This window comes from Ascaphus truei, chromosome 20, assembly GCF_040206685.1.
Source record: "Ascaphus truei isolate aAscTru1 chromosome 20, aAscTru1.hap1, whole genome shotgun sequence".
Taxonomy (NCBI): Eukaryota; Metazoa; Chordata; class Amphibia; order Anura; family Ascaphidae; genus Ascaphus; species Ascaphus truei.
Window position 1 is genome coordinate 17,747,388 of NC_134502.1, and position 12,192 is coordinate 17,759,579.

The window sequence follows — 12,192 nt, forward strand, 5'->3', positions numbered from 1 at the left end:
GGCACAGCGGCACAGAGAGAACAGCAGGGGACAGAGGACAGGGGACAGAGAGAGAACAGCACAGGGACAGCGGCACAGAGAGAACAGCACAGGGACAGAGGGTGTGAGGGGGCACAGCACAGGAACAGAGAGAACAGCACAGGGACAGAGAGAACAGCACAGGGACAGAGGGTGTGAGGGGGCACAGCACAGGAACAGAGAGAACAGCACAGGGACAGAGAGAACAGCACAGGGACAGAGAGAACAGCACAGGGACAGAGGGTGTGAGGGGGCACAGCACAGGGTGTGAGGGGGCACAGCACAGGGGCACAGGGTGTGAGGGGGCAGAGCACAGGGTGTGAGGGGGCACAGCACAGGGTGTGAGGGGGCACAGCACAGGGGCACGGGGTGTGAAGAGGCACAGCACAGGGTGTGAGGGGGCACAGCACAGGGGCACAGGGTGTGAAGAGGCACAGCACAGGGTGTGAGAGGGCACAGCACAGGGGCACGGGGTGTGAGGGGGCACAGCACGGGCACAGGGTGTGAGGGGGCAAGGCACAGGGTGTGAGGGGGCACAGCACATGGGCACAGGGTGTGAGGGGGCACAGCACAGGGGCACAGGGTGTGAAGGGGCACACCACAGGGTGTGAGGGGGCACAGCACAGGGGCACAGGGTGTGAGGGGGCACAGCACGGGCACAGGGTGTGAGGGGGCACAGCACAGGGGCACGGGGTGTGAGGGGGCACAGCACGGGCACAGGGTGTGAGGGGGCACAGCACAGGGTGTGAGGGGGCAAGGCACAGGGTGTGAGGGGGCACAGCACAGGGTGTTAAGGGGGAGACAGCATAGAGTCTTAAAGGGGGCACAGCACAAGGGGCACATGATATATATAGAGGGGACAGTACAGGGTGTATAAGGCGGCCCAGTATAGGGGGCACAGTGAGAGAGGGGACACAGCACAGTGGGAACAAGGAGTAAGAATGGGCAAGGCCCAAAGGAGACAGGGATTAAGTGGGCACAGTGAGAGTGGGCACAGGGAGTGAGTGGGCACAGGGAGTGAGAGTGGACACACGGATTGAGAGCGGCCACAGGGAGTGGGAGTGGGCACAGGGAGTGAGAGTGGGCACAGGAAGCGAGAGGGCACAGGAAGCGAGAGAGGACACGGAGTGAGAGTGGGCACAGGGAGCGTGAGTGGGCACAGGGAGAGAGAGTGGGCACAGGGAGAGAGAGTGGGCACAGGGAGTGAGAGTGGGCACAGGGAGTGAGAGTGTGCACAGGGAGAGAGTGGGCACAGGGAGTGAGAGTGTGCACAGGGAGTGAGAGTGTGCACAGGGAGTGAGAGTGGGCACATGGAGTGAGAGTGGGCACAGGGACTGAGAGTGGGCACAGGGAGTGAGAGTGGGCACAGGGAGTGAGAGTAGACACAGGGAGTGAGAGTGGGCACAGGGAGTGGGCACGGAGTGAGAGCGGGCACAGGGAGTGGGCACGGAGTGAGAGCAGGCACAGGGAGTGAGAGTGGGCACAGAGATTCAGAGTTGGCATGGAGTGAGAGTAGACACAGGGATTGAGAGTGGGCACAGGGAGTGAGAGTAGGTACAAGGAGGGCAAAGGGAGTTAGTGGGCACAGGGAGAGAGTGGGTGAGAGTGGGCACAGGGAGTGAGAGTGGGCACAGGGAGTGAGAGTGGGCACAGGGAGTGAGTTGGCACAGGAAGTGAGAGTGGGCACAGAGTGAGAGTGGGCACAGGGAGGGAGAGTGGGCACAGGGAGTGAGAGTGGGCACAGGGAGTGAGTGGGCACAGGGAGTGAGTGGGCACAGGGAGAGAGAGTGGGCACAGGGAGTGAGAGTGGGCACAGGGAGAGAGAGTGGGCACAGGGAGAGAGAGTGGGCACAGGGAGTGAGAGTGGGCACAGGGAGTGAGTGGGCAAAGGGAGAGAGTGGGCACAGGGAGTGAGAGTGGGCACAGGGAGTGAGAGTGGGCACAGGGAGAGAGAGTGGGCACAGGGAGTGAGAGTGGGCACAGGGAGTGAGTGGGCACAGGGAGTGAGTGGGCACAGGGAGAGAGAGTGGGCACAGGGAGTGAGGGTGGGCACAGGGAGAGAGAGTGGGCACAGGGAGAGAGAGTGGGCACAGGGAGTGAGAGTGGGCACAGGGAGTGAGTGGGCAAAGGGAGAGAGTGGGCACAGGGAGTGAGAGTGGGCACAGGGAGTGAGAGTGGGCACAGGGAGAGAGAGTGGGCACAGGGAGTGAGAGAGGGCACCGGGTTTTGCTGTGAAATGGACCGGATATGCTGCGATCTCTTGCTGCTGATACTCGGTAACACTCTGTGTGTGTCTGATAGCGGGGGAGCGATGCTCTGCAGGTCTCTGCCAGGAGAGGGGTTAGCAGAGCGATGCTCTGCAGGTCTCGAGTGGGGGAAGAGTTAGTGGAGAGATGCTCTGCAGGTCTCGAGCAGGGGAAGAGTTAATGGAAGGATGCTCTGCAGTCTCAAGCAGGGGAAGAGTTAATGGAGTGATGCTCTGCAGGTCTCTGACAGGGAAGGGGTTACTGGTGCGACACTGCAGATCTCTTGACAGGGGAAGAGTTAATGGAGTGATGCTCTGCGTGGTTACTGGCAGAGCAGGCGTTAATGGTGCAACACTCTGCTGAACTCTAAAAGGACCGGGTTAGTTGTGTGATGCTCTGCGGCCAGTGGCAGGATTTGGTTTCCACAGTGGTCAGAGATTCCTCTTATAACAGGAAATTGTGTGTGGGGGGGGGGAGGGGGTGACGTCCACTCTGTACATACACATTCTATATACAGATCCTATATATACACACATCCTACATAACTCTACTGACAGATTACTGTATACACACATTCTATATACAGATCATATAGATATAGACATATATACATCCTACATAACTCTACTGACAGATTACTGTATATATACATCCTATATACCCCTACTGGCAGATCACTGTATATACACATCCTATATACCCCTACTGACAGATCACTGTATATACACATCCTATATAACCGTACTGACAGATTACTATATATATACACCAACTATATACCCGTACTGACAGATTACAGTATATACACATCATATATACCCCTACTAACAGATTACTGTATATACACATCATACATACCCCTACTGAAGGTTTTTTTTAACCAGGGTTCCCCTGGGCCTCCCTAAAGGGTTCCCTGTAATTTTCTGGTCATTGTATACTGTATAGAAGAATTTACAATACATCTGATCTCAGACGCGCTATTAGAGAGGGTTGGGGTTCCTTACAATGCATCTGATCTCAGACGCGCTATTAGAGAGGGTTTGGGTTCCTTACAATGTATCTGATCTCAGACGCGCTATTAGAGAGGGTTGGGGTTCCTTACAATGCATCTGATCTCAGACGCGCTATTAGAGAGGGTTCGGGTTCCTTACAATGCATCTGATCTCAGACGCGCTATTAGAGAGGGTTGGGGTTCCTTACAATGCATCTGATCTCAGACGCGCTATTAGAGAGGGTTTGGGTTCCTTACAATGTATCTGATCTCAGGCGCGCTATTAGAGAGGGTTGGGGTTCCTTACAATGCATCTGATCTCAGACGCGCTATTAGAGAGGGTTGGGGTTCCTTACAATGCATCTGATCTCAGACACACTATTAGAGAGGGTTTGGGTTCCTTACAATGCATCTGATCTCAGACGCGCTATTAGAGAGGGTTGGGGGTTCCTTACAATGTCTCTGATCTCAGACGCGCTATTAGAGAGGGTTGGGGTTTCTTACAATGTCTCTGATCTCAGACGCGCTATTAGAGAGGGTTGGGGTTCCTTACAATGTATCTGATCTCAGACGCGCTATTAGAGAGGGTTGGGGTTCCTTACAATGCATCTGATCTCAGACGCGCTATTAGAGAGGGTTGGGGTTCCTTACAATGCATCTGATCTCAGACGCGCTATTAGAGAGAGTTGGGGTTCCTTACAATGCATCTGATCGCGGACGCTATTAGAGAGGGTTGGGGTTCCTTACAATGCATCTGATCGCGGACGCTATTAGAGAGGGTTGGGGTTCCTTACAATGTCTCTGATCTCAGACGCGCTATTAGAGAGGGTTGGGGTTTCTTACAATGTCTCTGATCTCAGACGCGCTATTAGAGAGGGTTGGGGTTCCTTACAATGCATCTGATCTCAGACGCGCTATTAGAGAGGGTTGGGGTTCCTTACAATGCATCTGATCTCATACGCGCTATTAGAGAGGGTTGGGGTTCCTTACAATGCATCTGATCTCATACGCGCTATTAGAGAGGGTTGGGGTTCCTTACAATGCATCTGATCTCATACGCGCTATTAGAGAGGGTTGGGGTTCCTTACAATACATCTGATCTCAGACGCGCTATTAGAGAGGGTTGGGGTTCCTTACAATGCATCTGATCTCAGACGCGCTATTAGAGAGGGTTGGGGGGTTCCTCAGAATTTCACTTGGGGTTCCTTAACCAAAAAAAGGTTGGATACCACAGGAGTAGAGAGAGAATGTAGCCGTATAAAATGTAACCAATTGACTTAGAACAGCTGTTGTTTAGACCAGGGGTGTGCAAACTGGGGGGGAGGTGGGACGCGAGACTCTCTGCGGGGGGGGGGGGGGGGCGTGGCAGTTACAGTTGCTCTTCTTAAATTAAATGCCAGGGGAGCGGCGATGGCCTCCATAACTTCACTGACTTTGGCTCAGGCGGCCATGGCGTCATTTAACGGTGTCATGTGACCCTGCGTTGTAACGTCAGAACGCCGGAGCCAAGGTATGGAGGGGGGAGGGGGGGGGGCACAAGGAGGGGGGGAGAGCTAGCAGAGGGGCACAGGGCGGGGGGGGGGGGGAGATTGCGCACCCTTGGTTTAGACAGTATTCAGCAGGATTGAAGTCAATTAGATTCAATGTAACCGCTGTAGGTAGCTGGCGATCATGTACAGGTCAGTAAGACCCGTCACTGCTGGTGCTACAAACATCTCATGAAATCAGAATGAGACAGATAGGGATCGGCAGCCTCTGTGTTTATAATGCTGTGCTCAGGCCCGGTTTTGTTCCTAGATAGCCCTCTTTATGGGAACATACAGTATATTGTATCTGCAACATGGACACAGGAACAGATACAATCTCTCTCCGTTGGCAGAAGACTGTTGCGCTGCTAGTTGTGCAACCTATACTTAGTCATTTCCCCCGAACACCCAGCGCTGTCTGCGGGCAGGAGGATTGCACGAAGCAGGGGGCCGCTGGCGAAGCAGAGAGGCCTGGGAACCCCCCAATGCCTTGAGAAAGGGTTGGCACACACGCATGTTGGCAAGCAGATCCACATGCACGTGCAAGCCGCATCTATATGCTTCTGCTGACAGATTACTGTATGTGCACATCCTATATACCCCTACTGACAGATTACTGTATATACACATCCTATATACCCCATACTGACAGATCACTGTATATACACATCCTATATACCCCTACTGATAGATTACTGTATATACACATCCTATATACCACTACTGACAGATTACTGTATGTGCACATCCTATATACTTCTACTGATAGATTACTGTATATACACATCCTATATGCCCCTACTGACAGATCTCTCTATATTCACATCCTGTATGCCTCTACTGACAAATCACTGTATATACAAATCCTATATACCCCCTACTGACAGATCACTGTATATACACATCCTATATGCCTCTACTGACAGATTACTGTATATACACATCCTATATACCCCTACTGACAGATTACTGTATATACACATCCTATATACTTCTACTGACAGATTACTGTATATACACATCCTATACACCCATACAGACAGATTACAGTATATACACATCCTATATACCCCTACTGACAGCTCACTGTATATACACATCCTATATACCCCTACTGACAGATTACTGTATATACACATCATATATACCCCTACTGACAGATCACTGTATGTGCAAATCCTATATACCCCTACTGACAGATCACTGTACAGGCATACCCCGGTTTAAGGACACTCACTTTAAGTACACTCGCGAGTAAGTACATCTCGCTCAATAGGCAAACAGCAGCTCGCGCATGCGCCTGTCATCACGTCCTGAACAGCAATACCGTGCTCCCTACCTGTACCGAAGCTGTGCGCAAGCGGGGAGACTATAGAGCCTGTTACACATGCGTTATTTACATCAGTTATGCACATATATGATGATTGCGGTACAGTACATGCATCGATAAGTGGGGAAGAGGTAGTGCTTCACTTTAAGTACATTTTCGCTTTACATACATGCTCCGGTCCCATTGCGTACGTTAATGCGGGGTATGCCTGTATATACACATCCTTTGGGGCCTATTCACGTAGCTTCGATAAATTACTTAACACTTGTCTTGCACATGTAACTACCCAGTAAGCCCTTATCACATGTCAAAATCGCCTACAAACGGCTTTTTTTAAAGAAGCGTTATCACTCTTGCTGGAGAAAAAAAATGCAGAAATTATCTTTTTTTTTTGCCAGTCACTGCTATTCACGTAGCTTTCGAGATGCAAAATAGCGGCTGAAAGACTCGCCAGTTTTCTTAATATCGGCTAAAGGCCGGCGAGATCGGATTCACGATTTGCATCGGACAGAGGAGTGTCATTTATTTTTACTACTGGGGATTCCCGGAGCTGAGACGCATTAATATCGGGAAATCCCCCCTCTGCTTCTATCCTGTGTCATTAAAATAACACCCCAGCTACCTGCTAAGGTAATGAAGGGGTTAAACTGAAGTACCTGGTTTGATGGGGGTAGAGGGGGCAGGGGAAGGGGGTAGTTGGCCCAGGGTGGGTGTTTAGGCCTCCCAGGAGTGTTGCAGGATGGGGTTAATCCCTTCATTACCTTAGCAGTTACTACACTAAGGTAATGTAGGGGTTAACCCCTCCAGCTAACCACCTGGGAGGCATCACCGCCCATCCTGCAGCAACGACCCCCTACAAACCACCCCCAAACCACCAGCCCCACAGGAATGAGAAAAGGCCCTATTAGCCAAATATAGCTAATTTTGCACCACAAATATAGCTAATTTTGCGCCACAAATATAGCTAATTTTGCACCACAAATATAGCTAATTTTGCACTTTTGCCCATTCAAATATACAATACTGCACAGTGCAATCAAATAAAATACTAAATATAATAATATAAAAAAAAACACTAGCGATTTCATCCATTGATTGTCACTGGTGTTATCTATGCCCTCAACAGGTGCACAGAGAGTCACATTTCAGCCAATGGCCATCCTACTACCAAACCACCCCTCTGCCTCCCCCCCTACCCCAACCCCACCACTCATAGTAATGGGCAAAAGCCCTATTAGCCAGATCTGGCTTTTGCCCATTCAAAAATAATCAATAGCCGGCCACCCTATCGTAAATAAAAATAGTACTTACCCCTGCCAGGATGAAGGCCGTTCTCGTCCTCCTCCGCATCTTCATTGGCACCTACATTTAACTAGAAACTACTGGCCAGTAACCGCTTCATTACCTTAGCTGGGTAGAACTGCTATGGTAATTAATGGGGTTAAACCATTCCGCAACACACCCAGGAAGCCTAACCACCCTCCCCTGGACAACTACCCTCAATCACCACACACACAAATGGGCAATAACTCTATTAGCCAAACAAGGCTACAAGCGCTTTTTTCTCATTTGTGTAGCAAAAAAAATAAAATAATACACATTGTTTTTTTTTTTTTTACAACCCCACTCACAACCCTTCCAGGAGGCCTAACCACCCACCCTAGGGCAACTACAACCTTCACCCACCCCATCTAACCCCAACTAACCGTGTAGTGCTATTTAACTCCTTCATTACCGTAGTAGTTAGCCACTAAGGTAATGAAGCTCTGTTTTAATTTGAATAACATAGTATTCAAGCAGGTGATCTGCGGCGTTGAACCGTATTAATTTCACGTGGTCCCGTGGGCCGTGACACAGGACATTTAAACTTGCAGGAGATACTGGCGCCCCATATTGGGGCCTGTACCTCGGGAAGCAGGGGGTATCCCGGACCTGAAATTAATGCGGTTCAGCTCCGGAGACCCCCTGCTTCAATACTGTGTTATTACAATTAAAATAAAAAGAGCACAGAGAGGTCATATAAGATCGCGCTCTTCGCTGATGATGTCTTCCTAGCGATCTCCAACCCGTTAACGTCACTCCCTTACCTTTTCTCCACCCTGGCAACATTTAATAAAATCTTATGTTTTAAAATAAATAATAGCAAGTCCGAGGCCCTCAACATAAATTTCCCACAAGTTATGGTAAAATAATTAAAACTAAACTTCAGATGGTAACCGGTGGGCATGAAATACCTAGGAATATACATCACGAAGGATTCTAAGTCCTTGTATAGAGAAAACTATCCTAGAGTGTTGGGGGCCCTCAGGGGCGAGTTGGGTGCATGGTCCGGCCACAATCTCTCATGGATAAGGAGAATCCAGTGTATAAGAATGAATCTTCTCCCTCGACTCCTGTACCTGTTCCAGACGCTACCGATTCCAGTGATAGAGAAAGAGATTGCTAATCCCCAGGCTCTTATCACCAGATTTATCTGGGGATGGGTGGGGGTGGTGGAAAGAGACCCAGAATTAAGAAGCAGAGCCTCACAAGGTTTCCCAGCTGAGCCAGCTTGTCCTTTGGCACACTGACCCCTCTGTGAGACGTTGGATAGAGCTAGAATCATCCCTGTCCCGCACGGTGAAACTCTACATATAATTTGGCTTCCAACCAATAATAAATCTTGGAATGTTCCAGACTCGCCAACAATAGCCCATAGCCTTTAAGTATGGGCATCTCTTAGATCTAGACACTCCTTGTCGAGTCCTAACTCTCTAATGTCCCAATTACCGTAATTTCCAGACTATTGAGCGCACCTGAATATAAGCCGCACCCACTGAATTTTAAAAAACTTATTGTTTTGAACATAAATAAGCCGCACATGTCTATAAGCCGCAGGTGCCTACCGGTACATTGAAACAAATGAACTTTACACAGGCTTTAACGAAACACGGCTTGTCACAAAAATAAAAAGGCTTTAACGAAACACGGCTTGTAACAAAAAATAAAAAATTAGCAGTAAACAGTAGCCTACCAAGAAAGTCATTGGTCACTATCTTCCTCCTCCTGTGCACTGAAACCACTGAAGTCATCTCCTTCGGTGTCGGAGTTGAATAGCCTCAGAATTGCTTCATCCGATATTGGATCGTTTTCATTGTCGCTCTCGTCACTTTCATCCGGAGGCAAATCTCCCCGCTGAGCCCTCTTCAACACGCAGCAGTCCAGCCTTTCGAAACCCGTTGATGATAGTGGATTTTTTGACAATGCTCCACGCTGTCAGGACCCACTGGCAGACTTGACCATAAGTTGCTCTTCGCATGCGGCTCGTTTTAGTGAAGAAATTTCTCCCCACTTGTCATCCAAGCCTCCCACTGAACACGTAGCGCCACCTTAAATGCACGATTTACACTGACGTCGAGTGGCTGCAAATACTTTGTTGTGCCCCCAGGAATCACAGCTGGAATTGAGTTTGTCCTCTTGAAGGCTTCTTTCACCGAATCTGTTATGTGGGCCCTCATGCTGTCCAAAACGAGCAATGCCTTGTTCCTGTGAAAGAATCCTCCCGGTCGCTTGCCGTAACACTCCGTATGCCATTCATGCATTAGGCTCTCCGTCATCCATCCTTTCTTGTTGACTTTCACAACAATTCCTCTCGGGAATTTTTCTTTTGGCATCGTCGTGCATTTAAAAATCACCATCGGTGGAAGCTTTTCTCCCGATGCCGTGCGGCTCAGAACACAGGTGAAGTGCGTTTTTTCATGCCCAGTTGTTTTCAGCGTGACGGATGATTCGCCTTTCCTGTTGACAGTCCGAGTGAGAGGCAGGTCAAACGTCAGAGGAACATCATCCATATTTATGATGTCGTGCGGGCCAATGGAATGCTCCGCTATCTTTGCATCAGTGAATTTGCGGAAGTTTGAAACTTTTTCCTCGTAGTCGGGAGGGAGCTGCTGGCACAGACTCGTCCGTACCCTGATGGACAGGCCTTTACGTCTCATAAATCTGAGACACCACGATGGTCCACCTCTAAAATCCTCAAACTTCATTGCGGTGGCGGTTGTTTTGGCTTTCAGTCGGATCTGCACAGTTGAAACACCTCGGCCGTCTGCTCTCTGTGTGTTGACCCAGTCTTCGAGCTCATTTTCTAGTTCGGTCCATCTGCTTTTCTTCCCTCTGAAAGCTTTAGTTGTCTTTTTGCACTGAGTCAATTCCTCACGCTGCTGTTTCCAACGTCTTATCATCGACTCATTAAGACCAAGCTCCCGTGCAGCAGCTCTAGTTCCTTTTCCAACAGCCAGATCAATCGCCTTCAACTTGAAAGCTGCATCATATGCATTTCTCCGGGTCTTTGCCATGATGAGGGTGACAAAATGACTACCGTAATCAGAATGATGGGAAGTTTGAGCGCGCTCGATTTAATCTAAACAGTAAACAAAACAGTTGTTTGACCTTAACCCGTTCGGCAATTTCATTGGTCTAATGAAAGCTACATGCCGCCAAAAAACCGAGCACGTCACAAAATGTGTTTTTTTGAAGAAAAAAAATTTGAAAGCGGGAAAAATCCATATATTAGCCGCGTCATTGTTTAAGCCGCGAGGTTCAAAGCGTGGGGAAAAAGTTGCGGCTTATAGTCCGGAAATTACGGTACTTGGAAACTAAAGATTTGAACCGGGGATGGAGGGGAGAAGCGCCTCAGCCTGGTCGGACGCAGGGATCACAAGACTCAGAGACCTGGGCCCCGATTTGAAACCTAAATCTTTTGAAGCCTGTCAAAAAGAGAGAAGTATTCCAAATAAGGAACTATTCCATTATTTGCAACTAAAAGCATTTGACATAAAATCGGGCCCCAGTAATCCTCTTACCAGGTTTGAATCTCTGTACCTTAGGGGGACGGGAACTCGAGGTCTCATCTTGCTTCTTTACGGCCAAGAGGCGGGATCCCCTCTGCTGGCCCATGAAGAAATATGATTCAGTGGGAGCAGGACCTAGGGGAGGAACTAGAGGAAGATGAATGGGATGAGATCCTCCAAGCAGTGGCCAAATGTTCAATTTCTACCTCTATAAAAGAAAATGCGTATAAAGTGATGACGCGCTGGTACATGACTCCACTTAGAATTTCCAGATTTGTCCCAAGATACCCCTCGATATGTCCCAAAGGATGCGGAGACCAGACCTCATTTATTCACATGGAGTGGACATGCCCTCGTGTAGCGACCCTCTTGAGGAAGGTGAGGTCTTGGATTCAGAGACTCCTCCACATTAACATTACAATGGACCCGTGGCTCCTCTTATTAAACAGACCAATAAGCAACTTGTCCAGACAAGAGAACAAGCTGATTGCCCATATCTCCACGGCAACCCTGTGCCAGCTAGCCAAAGTTTGGAAGCAGGCTGGGGTCCCATCTATTCCCAAAATGAAGAAAAATGTGTGATTTGTCTGTCAAATGGAAAAGCTATCGGGCATGATGAAGGATTTCTGTGGGGAGTTCTTGAGGGTATGGCGCCAAAAAGGACAAATGGTATTATCACTATAGTATTGGTTTTATCTTTCATGTCATTACCTCCGTTATATGCATGGAGCTATCGATTTAATGTATCAAACACTTTTATTATCTTAAGGCCACGGCTCCAGTGCCTTCCACAGCGCACGTCTTGGCGTGCACTGTGCGCACAAGCACCGCCCCCCAATCGGACCGGGCCCAGTAAGCACCTCCGCACGGAAGGTGCAGCCGCGCTGTACTGCAAGTTTTTGCAAAATACAAAAAAATTGTATTTGCGACGGAGGCGTGGCCACACCCCCAGGCGGTTCAGCCAATGAGGACGAACCAGCCGTGTAAGGCCTGGAAAATCTCAGCCACGCCCCCCCCCCCCCCCCATCGCAAACTCTTGCTTCTCTGGGACCACAGATCGCGGTGAAGCAATCAGTGTTGAGGCCTTGGGGAACCAAAGTTCTCAATATAAAGATCCAGTTGGCCCCCCTCTGATCCAATCTCCTAATCTGATTGCCCCCTCTCATGTGAACAGGGATAAATTCAATTCCACAAACTTTCAAATATTTACTATCCCCTTTGGGCAGGGGGTACACTGTAGTGGGACCGGATG

General features: G+C 49.3%; 1 protein-coding gene across 3 annotated transcripts in view; it reads left to right on the plus strand.

Moving 5' to 3' along the window:
• Nucleotides 1-755: 755 nt before the first annotated feature.
• The window catches only part of ADGRE5 (adhesion G protein-coupled receptor E5), a 97,738-nt gene continuing 86,301 nt past the window's right edge, over nucleotides 756-12,192 (plus strand). The window contains exon 1 of one of the 3 annotated variants that reach the window (XM_075577357.1): nucleotides 756-2,294. The gene's annotated coding sequence lies outside the window, so the exon portion shown is untranslated. The remainder of the gene's footprint in view (nucleotides 2,295-12,192) is intronic. The other 2 variants (XM_075577359.1, XM_075577358.1) reach the window with 2 other exon arrangements.